This window comes from Macrotis lagotis, chromosome 1 (genome assembly GCF_037893015.1).
Source record: "Macrotis lagotis isolate mMagLag1 chromosome 1, bilby.v1.9.chrom.fasta, whole genome shotgun sequence".
NCBI lineage: Eukaryota > Metazoa > Chordata > Mammalia > Peramelemorphia > Peramelidae > Macrotis > Macrotis lagotis.
In genome coordinates, this window is record NC_133658.1 from 611,836,045 (window position 1) to 611,861,260 (window position 25,216).

Sequence of the window (25,216 nt, forward strand, 5' to 3'; positions counted from 1 at the left end):
CCTGAAGCAGAGAGGACTTGGAGGGAATGTGAAGTTGTTACTGAGTCATTTTTCAGTCATGACTCACTCCTTATGACCTCTTTTGGGGTTTTCTTGGCAAAGATATTGTAGTTGTTTGTCATTTCCTTCCCCAGATTATTTTACAGATGAGCAAACTGAGGCAAGCAAGGTTAAATGACTTGCCCAGGGTCATACAGCTAGTACATAATCTGAGGCTGGATCAGGTTTTTCTGATTCCAGGCCAGGAGCTTTATCCACTGTGCTACCTAACTACCCCATCTAAAGAATATAACAACTATCTTCAAATAAGATGCTATTATGCAGAAAGGGAATAGGTAGGTATAAGTTACAGACAGGCAAATTGCTCTCAATTTAAGTAAAAACTTTCTAACATTAGGGAGAGCTGTCCACACTGAAAGTAATAATCAAGGAATACCAGCACCAGAAAGAAGATAGACTAGATGACATTTAATATCCCTTTTAAATAGTATTGTTTTAAGAACACCTTTTAGTGAATAAGTCATTTTGACTTTTATAAATAACCAAATTAATTACAAAGGACATATGAAAGAAGTTATCAACATGTAGAAAAAGAATTGATAAATAGACATATGTATAGGATAATTTTACACATACACATATGTATATACATATTTATTTTAATGTTGGCCATTGCTAAGGCAGGAGGAGAAAGAGAAGAAAAAGGGTGGAAAATTATATGATAACTTTATTACATATTTAAAAGGAAAGGCAAGTTGTACATAAGAGGTTTGCAGTTTCATATGCAATAACCCCCTTTTTCTATCCTACTATCTTAAGGAAATGCTTGTTTTATTTCTCCAGTTCAGAATAAAATAAAATAAAAAACAAAAGATTGCCTCTAGATCTAAGATTCTATCATTCTAAGAATCCAAATTTGAAATTATGGCTTAACATAGTCAATCCAATTGATCTAGGGCTCTAGAGAGTAGCTTTCACCTGGATTTTGGGGAAAGAACTGTTGGTATTTCAGGGAATATTCTCTAATTAAATGAACATAAATGCATGGGAACAACTGAAGCTCTGTGTGAAAGAAATTTAGAGTTGGAGAAAATTTCTGAGCAGATAATAAATCCTGAGCTTATCTGCTAAATGAGAATGGATAGCAGCATACTAGTCAGAGAGAGATTTAAGAGTTAGTGTAGCTATTGCAGACCTCACAGAGTTATGAGGAAATCCTGAAAGTCTTTAACCAAATGCAGAGTAGCCTCGAAGAGTAATTCACCAAGTTAAGCAGTATTTTTTAAAAGATCCCATGCTCAAAGACCACAAGGATTTTTTCTTGTAAATTAAAAACCAATTTAAATCCCTAAATCACAAACAGCTGAGTTCTCCTTCCAAGGAACTATGCAAATCTTATGTTGTAAGAAGATAGATTGAGGCAGCTTCAAAATCACTGCTCTATACATTTAAAAGGATAATTTGAAAGTCATTTTATTTTCAGCCTTCAGCAATGAAGAGTAAAGAGTCCTTCTCTGTGCAGCTTCCAGAGGTCAAAGCAGATGCTGGGTAGATGACTCTGTTTCCAATCTGAGCTATTAGCACATTGATTAGCATCTAGGACTAACAAGGTCCAAGATTAAGGATGTAAGATTCATTTATGGAGATAGTATGGTGCAGTGTATAGGACTTGGGCTCAAAAATAATACCTTGCTCAAATCCCAGCTCATCTACTTACTGTGTGACCATAGACAAACAATTACATTCTTTGAGCCTCTTTTTTCACCTGAAGCATGGGGATGACAGCACCTTTCTCACAAGATCTAATGAAATAATATATGAAAAGTGCTATGTGAACATTAAAGCATTATAAAAATGTAAGTAGGTATTATTATACAGTCTAGGGAGCTTCATGAGAGGAAAATTGTTCTGCTGTCACAAACTTTAACTCTAGCCAACTTTCACAGACATAAATCTTATAAGTTACAAGGAAGATGGGGTGGGAATGGTTTGGATAGATCAATATTGGGAATGTTTCATTACCCTTTACAAGGAGAGAGGAGAGTCTGATGAGTTGTAAACAACACAATTCAACATTAATGTTATTAATATGTTATAACCTCTCTCTGTGCTTGGGAAATTCTTTTGTTTGTTGGCTGCTGGTCAGTCAGAAAATGATGCTTGGGAAAGATATTTATTCCCCTTTAATCCTATCTTCTCTCCTTCCCTTCACTCCAATTCCAGGAAAAGCTATTAAATTTTCACCCCAGGATAATCATATTTCAACAGTATCCTCTTTCCTCTCACACTAGATCTTGATCTATGATCTTTGCCCTTATATCTTCCCAAACATTGAAAAACCCAGAAAGAGCAGGTGAATGAAGCTGGGGAGAAAGGTCTAAATGTGTAAACTCAGGAGACAAATTGTATCTAGGATCAATTGTGGATAGAGGTTGAATGATCATCACTTGAGCAACCTCTTCAGACATTTGAAGTCTCGTTATATAACTGGAGAAATAATTCCGAGAATGTATGATTCTAAAAGTGTTAGGAGTTTCATATCCACATTACCTCTAGAAAAAGATCGTGTGTGTGTGTGTGTGTGTGTGTGTGTGTGTGTGTGTGTGTGTGTGTTTATACAGAATGTCTCTTAAATAAGTTTTAGCTACTAAAAGTGTATTGAAACTTTTGGGGCACCTTGTATATACTATACACATATACATGTATGCTGCTTATGACAAAGTTTTAGACACACACATATATAAGCATATGCTGAATGACTGAATCAACGAGGAAATCTCATTTTTATTTCTCAGGTAATATAAGGAAACTATGGGGAGTTTTTATTAGAAGACCATAGGAACAGTTGCAAAAAGCTACAATAGCTAAATAGAAACGTTTATGGAAACTTTATTAATCAATTTAGATAATTATCTCTTTTAAATTGTTTAATGTTCACTGAAGGCCAGCCATATTTGTGCTACCAGGTAACAGGCTGATGAATAATAGGTCCTAATGGTTAGTTCAATAATGTACAGGGAGTATTCTTGTTTATCTACAGCAAATCTTGCTTCCTGGTGCTTGTTTATATTATCATCAAAAAACTTTTATTAATTGCCCAATTATCTGCTTGCCACAAGATAATTATCTCTGTGCTTATTCTCTGGTAGTCTGAAATCTGACAGAAGGTAACAGGGAATGCCTTGCGAACCAGAGTATTTAAATATATTCTGTAATTTAAACATACCCTGGAAGGTATGAGTCAGGAAGGAAAGAGATAGTAGTAGTGGAGAAATGCTGGTTCTCTTTAGCACTTACAATTGGCTGGGAAACTGATAAAGAGTCTTCATAGTTACTCTGAAATCCTTTGCCCATTCAGGATACTCTCACTGTAGCATCAGTCATGTTCTTCTGGTGATGCCATAACTTCTGAATATTACACACATCGGACTTAATCTTCTAATTAATTTAGGATTGACCAAATGGATTTCTGAATATTAGTTTGTTAACTCTACTTGCAAATTTCCCTGATCTAGTGAAACAGACACTGAGCCTTCTTCTGTCTTCTTCATCTTGTATTGTTAATTAGGCCATGTGATGTACATGAGAAGGCAAGTTGAGGGGAAACAAATACACACATATGAAGCAAATGGAGAGAAATACAAAATAAGATCTAAAGACTAAATTGCTTACATTGTACTCTATGTAGAAGAGAGATTAGAGTGGATTTAAGTATGATTGAGGAGTATCATGAAGGAGGTAGTGTTTTGTAGGATTAAACAATTTTGGAGATAGAAGAGTCTTTGGCAACTATCTGGAAGTGGATCTTCACTATGACCTTTCAAAGATGTGATCACATTGAAATCTAGGATGCACGACATCCAGCCAGACTCCAATGAGGGGTAAACCCACTATTTCCCAAGGCAACTCCATTCTACTTTGGAATAGTTGTAAGATTTTTTTTTTCTTACATCAAAACCCAAGTTTGCCTCTTTGTAACTTTCACCCATAAATCCAGGTTCTTCTTTCTGGGGACAAGTAGAATACGTCTAATTCTTCCTTTTTATAATTACCCTTAAAGGACACGAAAACAGTTATCATGGGTTCCTCTTAATACTTTATCTTCCCTAGACCTAACTTTCCCATTCCTGCAACTAATCTTCATGTGGTAGAAACTCAATATCATTCTTGTTGCCATTCTTATAACCTTTCATTAGATGCTTTCCAGTTTATTATGTCCTTCTCAAATTGTGGTACCCCAAATTGAAAATAATATTCTCTAGAGCATTCTTGGAGTGGTCTGACCAGGGTCATAGTACAGTTGCACTATCATCTCCTAATCCTGGAAATAACTATTTCTCAATACTTCTCCAAACCACAATATCTATTTTTGGCTGACATATTATACTGCTGACTCATCTTGAAGTCAGATCCCCTTAAAACTTCCAGATCTTTTTGTAAGAAACTGTTGTCTATCTGAATCATGTTTCCGGTATCCCATATTTGTGAAATAGATTTTTTGAACCCAAATGTAAGACTTTACACATTTATTTCTATTTAATCTCATCTTATTAGATTAGCCAGTTACCAAGTTCTTTGTAGGTCATGACTCTATTCTCTGGTATATTAACAATTCTTCACAATTTCATGTCTGTCAAGAAAACCCCAAATGAGGTCACAAAGAGTCAAACATGACTGAAATAACTGAACAACAACGAAGGAGAAACCATAACAGTTTTAGCATCAAGTTTTAGAATTTTTAGATTTGAAAGGGAATTTGGCAGTCATTTATTCCAAACCCTTTCATTTTATATATGAGCAATCTGAGTTCCATGAAACTTTATGCAACCTTACCTGGAAGTCAGTATGCAAACCCAAAACCCTTGATTCTAATTCAGGGTTCTTTCTACTACTTCACCCTACCAAAATTGACATTGAATCACTAACAATATTTTAGTTCATCTATTCAAAAAAATTCTGAATCTACCTTTATATTATTATTTGGTTTATATCTCTCCATCTTTCCCATAAGAGTAGATAAGATTCTTTATATTATAACCAGAATCTTAGCTAAAGTAAGATCTAGGGTAACAGTTTCTATAACTTTACCCCTACTTAATTAGTAACCCTAGGAAAAAAAAATATGCCAGTTTAAACTGGTATGACTCATGATGATGGTCATTGATTCTTTGTAATCATTTATCCTTCTCTAGCTGTTCACTGTTCATTAATTTGATAATCCAAGTCTGTAATTTTCCTAGGAACTGGAATCAAAATATGTTTCTAGTCAGCCTCTCTTGTTCTCCTTGATTAGTGAGATGCATACCACTGGATATGGCTCACAAATTAAGTATCCAAGAATCTTTAGGCTGGAGCAAATGATTTCAGTTCAGCAAGGGTAGACACATGCTTTCTGATAGGCTTACGTATTTTATCTTGGGTGCTATTGCTGTTAGCTTTTTCATTATTTCCAGTATAACTTTATCTTTAGTGAAGAAAACAAAAAAAAATTAAGGATTGCACAGCTCTGCTTTCTCTGTTTGTTAGGTATCATATGGCATTTATTTTGTTTTTATGGAAGGGATGAAACTAGAGTTTTTATCCCACCTTTCTTCTAGCCCTGTTCCCTGATTTCAACACCATTGTCCTCTCCTGTCCCTTCAGATCCTGCCCTCCTTTTTAAACTACTTTTGAGTGCCATCTTCCCTCATAACAGGGTTGGGGAATCTCTGGCCTGTGGGCCCATTTGGTCTGGCATTGCTGAGGTTCACTAGTACTCAAGTACCCAAGTACTAAAAATTCAATAAATCTAGTAGCTTTTTAGGGGTTAATTAAATGTTTAAACAAATATAGTCCTAGAATGATGCTATAGCCATCCAAATGGCCCTTGCCAGAAAAAAAAGGTTCCCCATCCCTGCCTTATTAGGATAGAAGCTCCTTGAGATCAAGGAGTATCTTTCCTTTTTCCATTTATTTTGGGAACCAGAGTAGTCAATTTTATAATAGCATTGCTTTTATTTCTATAGTAGGCTATAGCTAAAGAGATCTAGGCATTTGTACACATTAAAAAAAAAAGAAGGAACATCAAGAACGAAGTTCCTAATCTGTGGAGGGGATAGAATTTCAAAGGAGTAAGTCTCTGGCCTATAGAACAAGTCATATAGGTTGACATTTAAGTCAAAAGGTTTCCTATTTTCTTGTTAATGGAGCATAAGAATTTGATTCATGAACAATAAATAGTGTAAAGACTTTGCATAAGTAAGGTGGTCTACAGAGCATCCGCCTAAACCTTTAAATTGGCCCCCTCCCACTTTAAGCAGTTCCCCATTTTCTCAGATTGTGGATACATTTGATACCATCCCAAACGTAATTTCTATGGAGAAAAAGGGAAACAAAGGAAGATAGATATTAGCACTCAACTAATCTAGATCTGAGTAAGATTCAGAGCAGTAAACTTGTGTACTTGCTGTCTGTATAAACTTTATCTTGATAAGCTAAGTAAAACACTATTCTTTTATAATCCCCCCCCACCCCCCCCCCCCCCCCCCCCCCATCCCTTGCCAATATTCAGGTCATTTGAGCTATTCAGATGCCTGGGCTTAGTTAGGATGCTTTTCTAAGTCTTCTAAAACAATTTTCCCATTGTTCCTTATCAAAATGCCCTTCTCTCCCATACTTCTCCATCTCTTGCCTTCTGGGTTTCCTGAAATATATTGCCACATATATTATACTACTGCCTCACCCCTTTGCTGCCTTTTTTAGCCTGGTTTTCTTTTGATCAGGGATATCAATAACCAATCATGTCTTTGGTTTTATCTTACCACATATCAGTAATAAATCTCTGTGATGAAAACATATCTATATGTATTATTTTAACTATGAACTTCTCTATTTTTCTAAGATTTTGGAAATTTGTAGAAAATTGAATCCATGGGAGTTTTATTGTTTTTTTCTTAGATTTTGTTCCTCTAAATTCTCAGGTGTTCATTGATCATGCTGTATCTTCTTCATTTTAGCAGTGACTTTGTTCACATGAGATCTAGTTTGGTGGTTGCATTTAATAGGAAGTTATATTATTTTATTATTCCTCCTTGCCTTTTTGTTTTTAAAAATTGAATTAAATTTGCAAGACACCAGAATAACACATGTATTTCATTCTTGGTCTCTGTTTGTCTTTCATCCATTTGTTTTAAGTCAAGTTCCAGAAAGACAGAAGCTTAGAATGGGAGATTTAGATTTCTTGACTATGACTTGGCTCTAGCCAAGGTTGGGATTGGTGACAGAAGAAGAAGAAAATGAACATGACTCTAGTTTCTGTTGTATACAAACATCTCTTTCTAATGAGCCAAGCATTAACTTTTCTCTAGTATGAGTTAGAATCACATGTTATGGCACTTAGAATTCCCCAAAATGCCCTCTCTCTGCTTTGGAGCCCCTTTTATTCTAACCTTTGAATGTGATACAGTAAGAAAAATTACTGAACATAAAGTCCAACGGGACTTGAGTTCAAATCAGATTTTCCTATTTACCAATGATAACCTTGTAAGACCTTGGGTGACTTACTTCACCCTCTGAGATACACATTTCTTATCTTTAAAATGAGAATACATGAACTTAAATTACTTATAAATATCTCTTCTAGTGTCTAGAATAGTGTCCCCATTCTGTCCCCTATATACTACACTCCATATGTTACATATAAGTGCCCATGTCAGTGACTAGATCTTGTATCTATTTTTTCCCCCTGGAAACCCCCTCGATGTTTCCAAGGCAGATGATGAACATTGTAGCCCAGTCTAGGAAAAAAATATCTTTAACTAAGATCTTCTGACAGAACTTCTTTGAGGTAGGAAGAGTCAGTCTCAAGCACAAGGAAGAGAAAGCTAAATTCAAAATCAAGGAAACAATTGGTATTATTTGTAGGAAAGGTCCCTTCCATGGATGTCATATGGAAATTTCCAGAAAAGAGCAATGGAATGGTGTTGATGCTTGGTGAGAACAGAAACAGCCTGGTATAAACTCAACGAAGCCCACAGGTCTTAGGTTTTTTGGACTATAATACTTTAAAAATTATTTAGACTATTTGTTACAAAGAGGAATATTTATATTTAACCGCAATCTGATAATCTCATCATGATTTAGTAAACCCAAATTCTGCTTCAGATACTTATTAGCTTTGTAACTGAGTAAATCAATTTAATTCTAGTTGACTCAGTTACTTTATGTGTATAATGAGGATAATGATAGCATCTCTTTCCCAGGGGTATTTGAAAATCAGCTGAGTTAATATTTTGTAAAGTGCTTTGCAAACCTCAAAGCACTAAAATGCCAGCTGATATTATTCTATGTCACATCAAGACTTATGTTCTCCAAAATCTATTTTTAAAAATGAACTGGGGCAGTTAGGTGGTGCAGTGGTTAGAGTACCAGCCCTGGAATCAGGAGGACCTGAGTTCAAATACGACCTCAGACACTTAATAATTGCCTAGCTGTGTGGTCTTGGCCTAGTCAATTAACCCCATTGCCTTAAATAAATAAATAAAATGCTTACTGTGTACAAAACAATGTGTTATGCACTATGAATGATGTAAAGAAAAATGGTTCAATCCTGGTCTCAAGATGTTTAGTGAAGTAAGGAAGATGAGGGAGCAGAGTCCAAATATATAAAAAGGTAATAAAGGAAAAAAAGATTAAATAATAGAGACAATAATAAAAGGCATATCAGAAAATACTATTTTATGTACTAACCTGTTCTTTTATTTTTTGTATTTGTAATTCTCATGTCAGAAGATCTTTCCAGGTATGAAGAGCTTAGTGAAATGTAAAGATCTTGTCACAATGCTTCTCTAGTTTATTTTTTTCCCTTCCACCCAAGAAAAACCTGGTGCATTTTTAACTTATTTTTCTTCCCTAAATAGCTCCTCCATTCCCCTGTAAATACTCAGAATTACAAGGACTCTAAGCACAGAATAGGTTCTTATTTAATAGAATAATTGTTTATATATATGCATGTGTTTTATATATATACATGTATATGAATTATCTATGTGTGTGTATATATATATATATATGTGTGTGTGTGTGTGTGTGTGTGTGTGTGTGTGTGTGTGTGTGTATAGATTTGCTGTCTTCCTCTCGGTCTTTGTCTATCTACACATGCACACCCATCTATTTTTGCTGTTGAGTCCCTTTCTGGACTCGCTTATCCTTCCCCAGGAGAGTGTTGAAGGGGCAGGAGATAAGGAAGACAAATTCTCCCTTTGTACACCAAGGTCTCTGTTTATTTGCCAAAATAAAAGTGCTAAAATATCCTTCCCAGTCTCTAATCTCCTTCCACTCCCATGGCACTTAGTAAAATAATGTTCTGGTGCTCAAGGTCACTAGATGATGAAGATTTACAGTGTTCCCACACACAACAGTCCCTAACATTTTGCATCATGTTTCTATGAATGAATCTATTCATGTATCTATATATCTATGTATTTATCTACCTAATAACATACACACACACACACACACACACACACACACACACACACACAATTTTTCTTTCTGTGAAGGACTTTCACTTGAAGCCCAGAGTCAGTCAAGAAACCTTTGTCTTCTTTTTTGTTAGCCTCCTGAACTTCTATAGGGACGTCCTTCAAAATATAGAATTTTCAGCTTACACTAATACCTTATATAGGAGACATCACAAGAGAGCCAAGAAACTCCATTTTTCATAGACCAACCCTTCTCAGGTATTATACAGTCCACTTGACTCCTGGGAACAAAGCCCATCCAAATAGGAAAAGAATTCAGGGTTGCAAGAGAGTGCAGCAACCCTCCCACTTACAACACTGTTCTGTCTAAGGCTTCTTCATTAGAAGAAAGAATTTAGGATTCACTGGGATAGCAATTCCTGTAAACCTTAATAGGCCACATAGCTTATCATCTTGTTGATGGACAACATCCTCTACAATGGGGCTCTGTTTTGTACTGTGCTCCAGTTAATCTTCCCTCTCTGGAATTTGTATTATCTTTTTTCTTCCTTTGGAGTTCTGTGGTTCTGTGACCAGTTCTGTTTGTTGTCAGGTATTCCCCTTGGGTATCTTTCCCCCTGGATGAACATACTGGTTACTTCTTGGGTGTTTTGTTTACTACTGTGATTTTCCCCTGCTCTCTCTTCCTGGAGAAGTATTAAAGTTCTCTTATAATAAAATATAAGTACTGAAGATTCAGAAAATAAGTTTTTTGACATTTAAGTCCTCCTCCTCCTCATCAATTGATTCAGCATTCTCTGTATCTCAATCCATTCACCAGTTATCCTGACTTTTATCCTGCCACTGAACTTCAATGATCTGGAAGAGAGAGTGAGGCTGATGACTTTGTGCAACTCTACCTCACTTAAATCCAATCTTCATGTAAATCAAGACATCACCCATGATGTCACTGGTCCTCTTTGAAAATGGATATACTTATCAGTAGATATGATAATGTTGATGCATTCATATCTGTTTTGTGATCATACCCTAAGGACCATGGGACCTTTTTAGGTATGATAGAATTAGTATCTTGCCAGGGTTCTCATTCCCTCAACATAGTTTAAGAAAAGATAACAAAGCTTTGATTGGTCCCAGAGTATGGCAAGGATCAAGATGTGTGTCTCTTGAATCATATTCCTGATGATTAGGGGTATAATACTCCTATCAATGTGTGAATAGGAACCTTCTGACTTGTAGATATTGGAAAACCACTGCCCTACTGACCAGATTTTCCATATGGAGGGAGGGTGAAGGGGGTTGACTTATAAAAGTTAACTTGTACTAAAAACTATGTAAGGCTATGGTTTTGTTAATTGTTCAGTGACTTACAAGTGCCTCGTTTCATCTTGATTGAATCTGAACTAATACTGGCATTAGGCTCTCCCCTAGTATTATCTGACTTACAATTAAAGTTCATTTATGTGTTGTTTCTCTAATTATAATAGAGTTCCTTGAGTATAGGGTCTAGTTTGTTTTTCCATTTGTAAGCCAAGAACTTAACTTTGTCAAAGTAAGTATAATTGCATTCATTCCCATCATTCAACCATCCATTCAAAGACAGAGTCAACATGTGACTCACCCCTAGTTTTTTCAGACATCTTGGGTCAAGATGCCTTTGAAATATTTAGCACAGTTTCTATTTCTTAAAAAAACCCCAAAAACTTATTTTCGAAAACCCTTAACATTTCCCCCTCTCATCCAAGGGTTCTTGGTTCTTATTCTTAGCTGATGACTTCTCCTTCAGGGTCACTTTCATTCTTTCCTTCCTATGATTCTCACTTAAATGGCCTAGAGACAACAAGGTTTCTTAGTAGATAGAATGCCAAACTTGGATTCAGGGAGACTTTAGCTCAAATCTACTCTCAGAAACTTATCAGTTGTATGACCTTATATAAGCAAGTCACATACCACTGTTTGCCTCAGTTTCTTCAACTGTAACATGAGAGTCATAAAAGAACTCACTTCCTAAGACTGTTGAAGGATCAAATGAATATTTATAAAACACTTAGCATAGTATACTGATATAAAGCAGGTGCTATATAATATATAATTATACATTAGTTGTAATGATTACTATTCAGATCTATGATATTGTCCATACTGACATTCTTTTCAGTGCTCAGACTTCAGTCAACCATCAATGCCTTTCCCTACTCTGTCACATTTGTGTTTGAGCAAACCTTTCACAAGAGGGTCCATCCATTGCTCTGTACACCTGTCTCTATGTCTATTGACATAGCTTGGACAACCCATGTTATTTACCAGTTATTCTTCACTCTTGCACTCATTTCCTCCCCTTGTTGTGGTCATTCATCCCTCCAATGACATTCTTAATATTTCTTTTCCTGCTCAGTTGCATGAATACATGCAATGAACTTCTCATAGTCCTCATGCTCCCCTCCAGTGCCCTTTGGGTGACTCACAATTTTACTCCTCTGAAGACTATGTCATTACATGACTCAGAGCTTTACAGAATCATCAAAAGAATATTGATATTAGAAAAGATGTTTTGAGACATTCAGTCACTAAAAATACTATGAAATATCTCAAAGGCAATTCATCCCAACCTCTTACTTCTGAATTCCAGTTCTTTCTTCATCTCATTTCTCTTAGTCTGAATACCATCTCTTGGTGACTTCATTAACTCCCATGGATTTAATCATTATTTTCATAAAGATGATTTTCAAATTACATATTTAACCTAAATATTTCTCTTTTGCTTCAGTTCCACATGAGCTGCTAATTAAGTGTTTCAATTTTATGACTCAAAGGTATCTCAAATTTAACATATCTAAAACTGAACTCATTAGCTTTCTCTCCTAGAAGGAAGGTAACTAGAGACTTGACCCTTGAGCCAGAAAGATCTGAGTTCAAATCTTGCCTTGACTATTGATTAGTTGCATGATGCTGGGCAAATTGCTTGATGTTTCTCAGTCTAAGTTTCATCATCTGTAAAATGAAGATGATAATAGCACTCTACCTCTTATGTTATTGTGAGAACCAAATGTGATATTTGTAAAGTGTTCTGCATACCTTACAATATTATATTATTATAGTTTGTCATCATTATTATTGTCTCAGTATGTGTCCCCTGTTTGAGGATGAAATTTGCCTATCTAGCACTATAGTTTCATCCAGGGTGTTTCATGGCATCCTCCTCTATGATAGTGATTTCTTTTCTTCTATTGAAGATTATCTATGACTCTAGAACTTTGGAAGTCTAATCCTTGCTCCTCACCAATTTTTCCTCTTCTATTTGGTTAATGGAAGCATGTTAAGTAGCTGATTGTTAAGGATGATTTTGCTCCTCTCATCAAATTTAACTTCATTTATTATTCTAGGATATCATGTGGACCTATATGCTCCCAGTCATGTCTCAAGTTGATATGAATTAACTTCAGCTTTTTCCACAGTTGGCATAAGATTCCACTTCTCTTACTGTTTCATCTGCCTTGTTGACTTTTCTGCTAATGTCCAGTTTCCTATCTTGAGATTCCTTTAGCTTTTAGCTCATGTGAAGAGAGAAGATGATTAATGTACTCTGAATCCAATGACTGATTGTGCCTTTGTCTGACACAAACTACTGGTTTTCTCAATTTCCTGAGGTTCTCAGGTGCCCTCCCCTAGGCCATTTGTTCTCCCAATCTCTTCATCTTCATGGGAGGAGATAGTGGGAGAGTGAAGGGAGAAGTAACTTTCCCAGAACTTCAATAAGTTTGTCACTTTTAAAAGGATTATAAATTTTAGACCTGGAGGGGACATTAGAATTCATCTAGTTCATCTCTCTCATCTTATAATAAGGTGACCTCGACAGTAAGTGTCAGAGGCAAGGTATAAACTCAGGTCTGCAGACTCCAAATATGAATACTTTTACATACCTAGAAATAGAACTTACTTCAACAGAAGTGTCATTTACACACAAAGTCATGAGAATAAATTATCTCTTTTAAGTGTTTGAGAAACACTTGAGATTAATTAGGGCTATAGAATGGCAAAGGCTTTGTGTGTATTTAAATAGATGTGTGTATACATACATACTTTTTACCTATATATATTATCTATGTATATAGAGTCATAGATAATATCATATATTATATATCATGTTTACAATAGTATATGATGAATATATATATAAAATATATATACAATCATATTATGTCACATAACTGCAATGTGATATATCACATAAATGCATATCATATTGTAGGGTATGGTATGGTATGCTATGCTATGCTATGCTATGCTATGCTATGGTATAATATGGTATGATATGGTATGCTATATAATGACACAATAGATAGAGCACTGGGCCTGGACTCAGAATGACCTAATTTAAATCCAGCTTCAGACACTCAATAGCTGTGTAACCTTGGGTAAGCCACTTAACCTTGTTGGCTTTGGGGTTTTTTTTTAATCTATAAAATGAACTGGAGAAGAAAATGGCAAAACATTCTAGTATTTTTGCCAAGAAATCCCTCAAAAGACATCACCTTCATACATGATTGAAAAACAACTAAACAACAGCAATATTGTTTGTATATGAATAATTTATATATTGTATATAAATAATATTGCATATTATATATATAGTATATAAATAATATTGTTTATGTTATAGAAACTATGTATAGTTGTATATATAGAAACATTACATATTATATGATATAATATATATTATACAATCATATTAAAATATAAGATATGTAAATATTATACAAAATATTTTTACACATAAACATATGACATAAAACATGGCTTACATATTCTTATGTTATTTATGAAGTATTTATGCTAAAACTCTTAATGTATATTGCCTGTTGAGTAAAATTCAGATTTCTTAGTTTGACCTCTTAATCTGGTAATTCTCTTCATGTACCCTATAATTGTTACACTTCTAGATCCCTGAGAATATCCAGTAATTTTCTTTCTCCATTGCTTTGCCTTGATTTGCCCTTCCCCACCAATTATAAAGATTTTCTCCTCATCTTTTCCTGTTTAAATCTTACCTGTCTTTAAGACCCAGATCACATCTTAAATCTTCCATGGAATCTTTTCTGATTTATTTTTTTTCTTTTGCAAGGCAGTGGGGTTAAGTGGCTTGCTCAAATCCCCACAGCTGGGTAATTATCAAGTCTCTGAGGCCAGATTTGAATTCAGGTACTCCTGACTCCAGGGCCGGTGCTCTATTCACTGCACCACCTACCTGAACCTGAGAAATTATTTCTGTTGAAGAAATCAGGGGGCAGCTATGTGATGTTGGACAAGTCACTTAACCCCAATACCTTGTAAAATCAAAATTAAAAAAAAAGAAAAATATCTTATTTCTCATTCTTTAGAAGTCTGGCAACATTTCATTTTGTGTCTATCTAGTATTAAATTTATGTGCACTTAACTAAATCTTCTTCATATGTGGATCCAAGAAATCATGTTCAAAGTATATTTTGCATCATCATCTATTCAAACTTTTATGACATCTTACCTATGTTTTTTCCATTACTAGCCCAAATTAAAGAGTACATTGCTTCAGAACACTAATGTTTAATTAAAAGAATAGTTAATAGGACATTTACACATATATACATATACACATATGTTTAGGGAGCACACTTCCTATGACACCTGTAAAAGAGAAATATGTATCCTCTCTTACTCAATGTTCTGCTCTTCTAAGAAACTACTAATATCATCAATTGATCTCATGATGGCATTGTTGGTTCTCTGCTGAACTGATATTCCTTTACTCTCTACTGAGCTTTTCCTGCAGGTTCTATGCTCAACTAAAACTGCTAGTTAGCCTCTTCCTGAATGGGGAGTACTTGGAGTTGTTTTGTGTGTGTGTGTGTGTGTGTGTGTGTGTTCATGTGCTAGGACTATTCCTTCTCTTTAGTGAATCAGATCACAACCACATCAAGCCAGACAGGGAAAATCATTTAATTCCTTTCTGCCTTTTGAACCGTCTTTGCTTCCTGTAGCAGCAACTACCTCAGGCCAGTCTAATATTTGGGTTGGGGATAAATAAATCCTTTTCTTTTCTCATGATATTACAGGTTCCAGGGTTATTCATATATAACCTTGGAGATTCACTTATTTGTCCTATATTCTTATAATTGGAAGTAAATAATTTTTCTTCTTGCAAGTGAATTATTATCTTGTAGTGACATTATAGTCAAAGCTACTTGAAGTCAAATTTAACAATGACTAGCCTGGGGGTCAGAGCTAAGATGGAGGCAGGAGAACAGCTTGAAGTCAAATTTAACAATGACTACCCTGGGGGTCAGAGCCAAGATGGAGGCAGGAGAACAGCCTCTCCTAGGTGCTCTCTCCAAAATATTTCAAAAACCTTAAAATTATGATTCTAACTAAATTTTTGAGAGACAGAACCCACAGAAAGATCCAGTGAGGCAATTCTCCAGCCCAAGTTAACCTGGAAAATAGTGGGAAGGCTCCAATCCATGGGTTGGAGGAGTGGCACCAGAGCAAAGGAGCTTCAGCCTTTCAGGAACAGATCAGGTTGCCTGGGTCCCTGGGAGCCCCAGATCCTGGCAGCAGAAGCAGTTTCCTGACCTGCCACCCCCGGGAGCACCAAGCACAACTTGGAAGATCAGCCAAAGGGAGCCAAGCCCAGGCCAGCATGGCCCTCCTCAGTGTAGTTGCAGACTTCTGTACAGCCCTCAGTGCAGCTCAGATCCCAGGAAATGGAAGCAAGCCCACAGAGCTGTGCAGCAGGAGCTGCCCAACAGCTTCTTCCTGATTGCTCAGTCCATGGAAGGTAAGGAGTGGAGGGAGACTGCCAAGATCTGTCCTCTGTCCCTGGGACAGGACTCTAGGTCTTTGAACATATTCAGACCCCAGTCACAGCCTGGGGCCCCAGAGGGGTAAGCTTGTGGTCATTCAACAGACCAGAAGAGCAGTCAGAACATAATATACTGAGGTTCTTGTGGAGGTGTCCCAATCATGCTCAAAAGCTCAGGAAGCACCCCAACCAGGCACATGCTGGGGAAATGAGTAAACAGAAAAAAAAAAATGGAATCTGGCCATAGATAATTACTTTGGTCCCGTGGAAGACCAAAATATACAGTCTGAAGATGAGAAAGTCCAAGATTCTGCATCTAAAAGCTCCAAGAAATATAGAAGTTGGACTTAGGCTATGACAGAGCTCAAAAAAAGATTTTGAAAATCAAATAAGGGAGGAAGAAATGAAATTGCGGAAAGAAATGAGAGAGATGCAGGAAAAACATGAAAACAAAGCCAGCAGTTTAGTCAAGGAGATTCAAAAAATGCTGAAGAAAATAATGTATTAAAAACCAGTTTAGGCTCACTTCCGGCCAAGATGGCAGAGAGAAGACAGGCACAGTTCTAAAGTCTCCTGATCTCCTCCCCATCTATCACATGAAACAAACCTCTTAAAAGAAATCTGAACCAGGAAACCCAGAAAGAAAAGCCAGGAGAGGAAAATCTACCTCAGGATTTGTCTCCTGCAGCAGCCTTGGCTGAGTACCGGCAGGTGAGTCTGAGCTCCCAGGGACGATCAGCCAGACCAACAGCTGAATCGGAACCGGGAGTCTGAGGGCCCTAGAGCCGGACCTGCTGTATCAGTGCTGGGGCTGGACAAAGGGGACTTGGGTCCACGGGGAAGCAGAGGTGCTGGTGTTGGTGCTGTCCCCCTGGAGCTTGGGGAAGGGGCTGCGGGGAGAGGTCTGGTGCAGGACAGCTGCGGACACCATCCCTGGGCTCCTCAGGTCTGAGAAACTCTGAGCCCATGCCTCCATTGCACTGAGGCTTCCTCCCAAACAAATGCAAATTATTTCTGCCTCAGGCCCAGGTGTGTGAGCAAAAGAACCAGCCCAGCTGAGGAATCACCTCAGGCCAGGGTAAAGCCCACTATCAATTGAAGGCAAAATAATTCAATAGCTCCAATTCCCTCCCTCAAGCAAAGGGAGAAGGCCTCCCAACCAAGGTCACAGACACCCCAGAGAGTGCAACCAGCACCTCCTACTGGCAAGCCAGAGAAACTGCACTCAGTAAAGCCTTTAGAGATCCCAAGCCCAGGTGAACCAGCCCCACCCAACTCAAGGTCTTAGCATAATGACGAAGGGTCAGCTGAAAGGTGGATCCATAGAAAAATTCCTGGAAGGGAAAGACCTCAACCCAGAGAGACCTGGAACATCTGAGGAGAATACAATCTGGACTCCAGCACAGAAAGACTTCCTTGAAGAAATAAGGAAGGAGTTTAAAAATCAACTGGAAAATTTGGGGGAGACAATTAATACCTTGCAACAAGAAAACAAAACCTTAGAAAGTACAATTGGACAAAACACAAAAGGAGAATAAATCTCTCAGATCAACTGGACAATCACAAAATGAGAATAATTCTCTCAGATCCTCAAATGAGCAAATGCAAAAGGAAATTAATTCTCTCAAAACCTCAATTGGTCAAATGGAAAGCTCTTTCAAAAGTAGAATCGACTAATTGGAAAAGGTTAATGAAGAAAACTCCTCCCCCCAAAAAATAATGGAGTCTACAGAAACTAATGACTCCACGAGACAGCAAGAGTCAGTTAGACAAAATCAAAAAATAGAAAAAATAGGAGCAAATGTGAAATACCTCATCAACAAAACCACTGACCTGGAGAATAGATCGAGGAGGGGAAACCTGAAAATTATAGGACTTCCTGAAAACATTGAAGAGAAAAAAAGCCTGGACTTAATATTACAGGATCTAGTGATGGAAAACTGCCCTGACATCATGGAATCGGAGGGCAAAGTAGTTATTGAAAGAGTACATCGATCCCCACCAGAAAAAGATCCTAAAAGGAAAACACCAAGGAATGTTGTGGCCAAACTCCAGAACTATCAGATAAAAGAGAAAATCCTGCAAGCAGCCAGAAAGAAACAATTTAAATATCAAGGAGCCACAGTAAGGATCACACAGGACCTGGCTGCATCAACTTTAAGGGATAGAAGGGCCTGGAACGAGATATTTCGAAGAGCATGGGAGCTTGGAATGCAGCCAAGAATCTACTTTCCTGCAAAGCTGAGCCTTCTCTTCCAGGGAAAAAGATGGACATTTAACAAAATGGAAGAATTACAAAAATTACTGATGAAAAGACCAGAGCTAAACAGAAAATTTGGATATCAAACAGGAGGTTCAAGAGACACATGAAAAGGTAAAAAAAGGGGGGGGGGTGGTAAAAGGAAAAAAATGCAATCCAGCAAGTTGAAACTGGCTATATTCCAGCATGGGGGGGAGGGGTAGAGACTCTCATAAATCCTGAGAATCCTGAGAAATGTAACTCTAACAGAGAGAATATACCTAGCCAGAAATGCTGGACATCCATGACCTATCCATGAGACTGATATCTAATGGGATGTAACTGGCTTTAACTCTACTGGGGAGAAAGACTCTAATAACTCTCAGGAATTTGGACTCTATTCAACAGAATATACTGAACTAGAAGGGACAGACACTCAGAATTTTCTATGACTTAGATAGGATGATCTAAAGAAGAAATACACTACCTCCCTAAAAAGGGGGACAGGAAAGAGATGGGAGGAGGGAGGGGATTGAATGGGACAAATCTCATTACACTAAAAGGTAGAAAAAACCTATGGTAATAGAGGGGAAGAAGGGAGTAGAGGAGAAACACCTGAATCTTCTCATCAGACTTGGCTTAAAGTCAACCTACACATACTCAGTTAACTTATAAAACATCTAACCTTTCAAGAAGTAAAATGGGAAAAGGGGAGGGGGGACAGAGAAAGGGAAGGGGAGTGGAGGAAATAAGGGAAAATAACAAAAGGAAGGGAAGGGAACAGGGAAAGGGGAAAGAAAGGGGAGGGAGTGATATAGGAGGGCAAACACACTGAAGGGGGTGGTATTCAAAAACAAAATACTGGGGAATATGGATAAAAGGGGGGGAAGGGGGAAAAATACAAACAGAGGGAAGATAGCACAGAAGGCAATAAAGAATTAGTAATCATAACCTTGAATGTGAATGGGATGAACTCTCCCTTAAAACATAAGCAAATAGAGTGGATTAAAAACCAGAATTCTACAATATGCTGTTTACAAGAAACTCATTTGAAGCAGAGAGATACATATAGAGTAAAGGTAAAAGGTTGGTGCAAAATATATTTTGCTTCAGCTGAAGTAAAAAAAGCAGGGTTAGCAATCCTTATCTCAGACAAAGCAGCAGCAAAAATAGATAGCGTTAAAAGAGATAAGGGAGGAAACTTTATCCTCCTAAAATGTACCATAGACAATAAAGTCATTTCAATATTGAATATATATGCACCCAGTGGGACAGCACCCAAATTCTTAGAGGAGAAGCTGAAAGAATTACAGGAAGACACAGACAGCAAAATTCTACTAGTAGGAGACCTCAACCTCCCGCTATCAGATCTAGATAAATCAAATCATAAAACAAGAAAGAAATTAGGGAGGTAAATAGATTGTTAGAAAAATTAGATATGATAGACTTATGGAGGAAACTGAATGGGGATAGGAAGGAATATACCTTTTTCTCTGCAGTATATGGAACTTATACAAAAATTGACCATGTACTAGGACATAAAAACCTAATAATCAACTGCAGAAAGGCAGAAATAGTGAATATATCTTTCTCAGATCACAATGCAATAAAAATCATATGCAATACTGGGCCAGTGAGATATAGACCCAGAGCAAATTGGAAACTGAATAACCTCATCTTAATAAATGAGTAGACCAAAAAACAAATTACAGAAAGAACTAACCATTTAATCCTAGATAATGATAATAATGAAGCAACATACCAAAGCCTATGGGATTCATTCAAAGCAACTCTCAGGGGATATATTATAGCTCTAAATGCTTATATGAATAAATTGGAGAAAGAGGAAATCAATGAACTAAACATGCAACTAAAAAAATTAGAGAAAGAACAAATCAAAAATCCCCAATCCAATACCAAATTAGAAATTTTAAAAAATCAAAGGAGAAATTAATAAAATTGAAAGCAAAAAAACTGTTGAATTAATGAATAAAACCAAAAGTTGGTATTATGAAAAAACCAATAAAATTGATAAACCTCTGGTCAGTTTGATTAAAAAAAAAGAAAGAAGAAAACCAAATTGCTAGTATTATAAATGAAAAAGGTGAACTCACCACCAATGAGGAGGAAATTAAAATAATAATTCAAAATTATTTTGCCCAACTTTATGCCAATAAATTTGATAATCTAAGTGAAATGGATGAATATTTACAAAAATATAAGTTGCCCAGGTTAAATGAAGAAGAGATTAAATACCTGAACAAGCTCAGAAAAAGAAATTCAACAAGCCATTAGTGAACTCCCTAAAAAAAAATCTCCAGGGCCTGATGGATTCACAAGTGAATTCTACCAAACATTTAAGGAACAATTGGTTCCAATCCTATATAAACTCTTTGGGAAAATAGGGAAAGATGGAACTCTGCCTAACTCTTTCTATGAAACCAATATGGTACTGCTACCTAAACCAGGAAGAGTTAAAACAGAGAAGGAAAATTATAGACCTATTTCCCTGATGAATACAGATGCAAAAATCCTAAATAAAATCTTAGCAAAACGACTACAACAAGTCATCACTAGGACAATACATTATGATCAAGTAGGATTTATTCCAGGAATGCAGGGTTGGTTCAATATTAGGAAAACTGTTAGTATACTCAATTATATCAATAACAAACCTATCAGAAACCATATGATCATATCAATAGATGCTGAAAAAGCTTTTGACAAAATATAGCATCCATTCCTATTAAAAACACTAGAGAGTGTAGGAATAAATGGACTGTTCCTTAAAATAATTAGCAGTATCTATCTGAAACCATCAACAAGCATTATACTCAATGGGGAGAGGCTAGAGGCATTCCCAGTAAGATCAGGGGTTAAACAAGGGTGCCCATTATCACCACTACTATACAATATTGTATTAGAAATGTTAGCATCAGCAATTAGAGAAGAAAAAGAAATTAAAGGAATTAGAATTGGGAAGGAAGAGACAAAACTCTCACTATTTGCAGATGACATGATGGTCTACCTAGAGAATCCCAAGAAATCATCTAAAAAACTACTGGAAACAATTAGCAATTTTAGCAAAGTTGCACGTTATAAAATAAACCCCCATAAATCCTCAACTTTCCTGTATATGACTAGCAAGAAACAGCAGGAAGAGCTAGAAAGAGAAATTCCATTCAAAGTAACCTCAGACAGTGTAAAATACGTGGGAGTCCATTTGCCAAGACAGACTCAGAATCTTTTTGAAAAAAATTATAAAACACTTCTCACACAAATTAAATCAGATTTAAATAACTGGGCAAATATCAACTGCTCATGGATAGGGAGAGCTAAAATAATAAAAATGACAATTCTACCAAAATTAAACTATCTGTTTAGTGCCCTACCAATCAAAATTCCAAAACATTACTTTAATGAGCTAGAAAAAATTGTAAGTAAATTCATATGGAGAAATAAAAAGTCAAGAATTCCCAGGAGCTTAATGAAAAAAAAAATGCAAACGAAGGTGGCTTAGCACTACCCGATCTAAAATTATATTATACAGCATCAGTCATCAAAACTGTTTGGTATTGGCTAAGAAATAGAGTGGTGGACCAGTGGAATAGACTAGGTGTAAAAGCAGGAGAGGATTATAGTAATCTGCTGTTTGATAAACCGAAAGAGTCAGGCCACTGGGATAAAAATTCACTCTTTGATCAAAACTGCTGGGATAATTGGAAGTTAGTATGGAAGAAACTTAGATTAGACCAACACCTCACACCCTTTACCAAGATAAGATCCAAATGGTTACAGGACATAGACATAAAAAAACAATACTATAAGCAAATTAGAAGATCAAGGACTAGTCTACCTGTCAGATCTATGGAAAGGGGAACAGTTTATGACTAAGGAAGAGTTGGAAAACATCACTAAAAACCAATTAGATGATTTTGATTACATTAAATTAAAAAGTTTTTGCACAGATAAAACCAATACAATCAAGATCAAAAGAAAAGTAGTAAATTGGGAAATAATCTTTACAACTAATGATTCTGACAAAGGACTCATTTCTAAAATATACAGAGAACTGAGTCATATTTTTAAAACAAAAAGCCATTCCCCAACTGACAAATGGTCAAAGAATAGGCAAAGGCAATTTACAGATGAGGAGATCAAAGCAATCCATAGCCATATGAAAAAATGCTCTAAATCATTAATTATTAGAGAAATGCAAATTTAAAGCTTTGCTGAGGTACCACCTCACACCTCTCAGATTGGCCAGTATGACCAGGAAGGATAATGATCATTGTTGGAAGGGATGTGGGAAATCTGGGACACTATTACACTGTTGGTGGAGCTGTGAACTCATCCAACCCTTCTGGAGAGCTATTTGCAATTATGCCCAAAGGGCAACAAAAATGTGCATACCCTTTGACCCAGCAATACCACTACTGGGTCTATACCCTGAAGAGTTGAGGAAAAAGGGTAAAAACATTACTTGTACAAAAATATTTATAGTAGCCCTGTTTGTGGTGGCAAAAAATTGGAAATCCAGTAAATGTCCTTCAATTGGGGAATGGTTTAGCAAACTGTGGTATATGTATGTCATGGAACATTATTGTTCTATTAGAAACCAGGAGGGATGGGATTTCAGGGAAACCTGGAGGGATTTGCATGACCTGATGCTGAGTGAGATGAGCAGAACCAGAAAAACACTGTACACCCTAACAGCAACATGGGAGTGATGTTCAACCTTGAAGGACTTGCTCATTCCATCAGTGCAACAATTGGGAACAATTTTTGGCTGTCTGCAAAGGAGAGTACCATCTATATCTAGATAAGGAGCTGTGGAGTTTGAACAAAGTACAAGCACTATTCCCTTTAATTCGGAAAAAAAAAACCCCAGATGTCTTATGGTTTGATCTGGTTACCTCTGAGAATTCTGTCCTCTTTAAGAATATGATTTCTCTCTCATCACACCCAATTTGGATCGAGGTACAACATGGAAACAAAGTAAAGACTGATGGAGTGCTATCTGTGGGGTGGGGGTGGGGGGAGGGAAGCAAGATTGGTGGAAAACTGTAAAACCCAAATAATATCATTAATAAAAATTTAAAAAAAACCAGTTTAGGTCAAATGGATAAAACAGTTCAAAAAGTTATTGAGGAGAAGAATGCTTTAAAAAGCAGAATTGGCCAGATGAAAAAGGAGATAAGAAAACTCTCTGAGGAAAACAAATCCTTCAAATGTAGAATGGAGCTAGAGGAACCTGATGACTTGGAAGGAAATCAAGACAATAATTAACACCAAAAGAATGAAAAACTAGAAGAAAATATGAAATACCTCATTGAAAAAACAATTGATATGGAAAACAGATCCAGAAAAGATAATTTAAAAATTATTGGGCTACCTGAAAGTCATGATCAAGAAGAGCCTTGATGTCATTTTTAAAGAATTTCTACAGGAAAAATTGCCCTGATATCCTAGAAGCAGAGGGTAAAATAGAAATTGAGAGAATCCACTGATCTTCTCCAGAAAGAGATTAAAAAAAATCAACCCCCAGGAATATTATAGCCAAGTTTCAGAACTCCCAAGTCAAAGAGAAAATGTTACAAGTAGCCGGAGGGAAACAATTCAAATATTGTGGAGCTACAATCAGGATTACCCAGTATGTAGCAGCATCTACATTAAGGGCTTGTAGGACTTGGAGAATAATATTCCAGAAGGCAAAAGAGCTTGGAATGCAATCGAGAATCAACTACCCAGCAAAACTGAACATCCTCTTCCAAGGAAAAAGATGCGCTTTCAATGAACCAGAGGAATTTCAATTGTTCCTATTGAAACAACCAGAGCTGAACAGAAAGTTTGATCTTCAAGTACAGGACTCAGGTGAAGCATAGAGAGAGTGGACAAGAAGGGTAAATTGGGACTTGATGATGAACTGCATGTTTTCCTGCAAAGAAAGATGATACTGATAATACTCATATGAACCTTATCATTTAATAGAGCATATAGAAGGAGGCTTTATAGATGAGGCACAGGAGAGAGCTGAATTTGAAGATATATATTGTAAAATTGGAGTCAATGGGTGAAAGAAAAATGTACTGGGAGTAAGAGAAAGGAGAGGTAGAATTAGGCTAAGATATCTCATGTAAAAGATATTTCATGTAGCTTTTGCAATGGTATGGAAGGGGGGAGGAGAGGGGGAATGAAGGAGCCTTCATTCTCATCAGAAATGGTTCAGAGAGGAAACAGTATACGCACTCAATAGAATATAGACATATAGAAGAAAAAGGAAGAGAAGGGGGATGGGGGAGGAAAAGGGGGATATGGGTGACAGAAGAGAGGATAGTCAGATATATAACACATTTTCTTTTTTTACTTTTTGCAAGGTGGTGGGATTGGGTGGCCTTCCTGGGACCATGGGGCCAGGTGGTTGCTGAGTCTCTGGAGTGAGATATAGATTTGGGGCCTCTTGCCCCAGAGCTGGTGCTCTGTCCACTGCACCACTCTGCTTCCCCACAGCACATTTTTGAAGAGGGACAGAGTGAAAGGAAAGAGAAAATATAATAGATAGTAGTGGGGAGGAATGGATGGAGACAATCAGCAATAGCAACTGTGGAAAAATATAGAAGTAACTTCTATGATGGACTTATGGTATCAGAACACAGACTGAAGTTCATTTTTTTCTCTTTC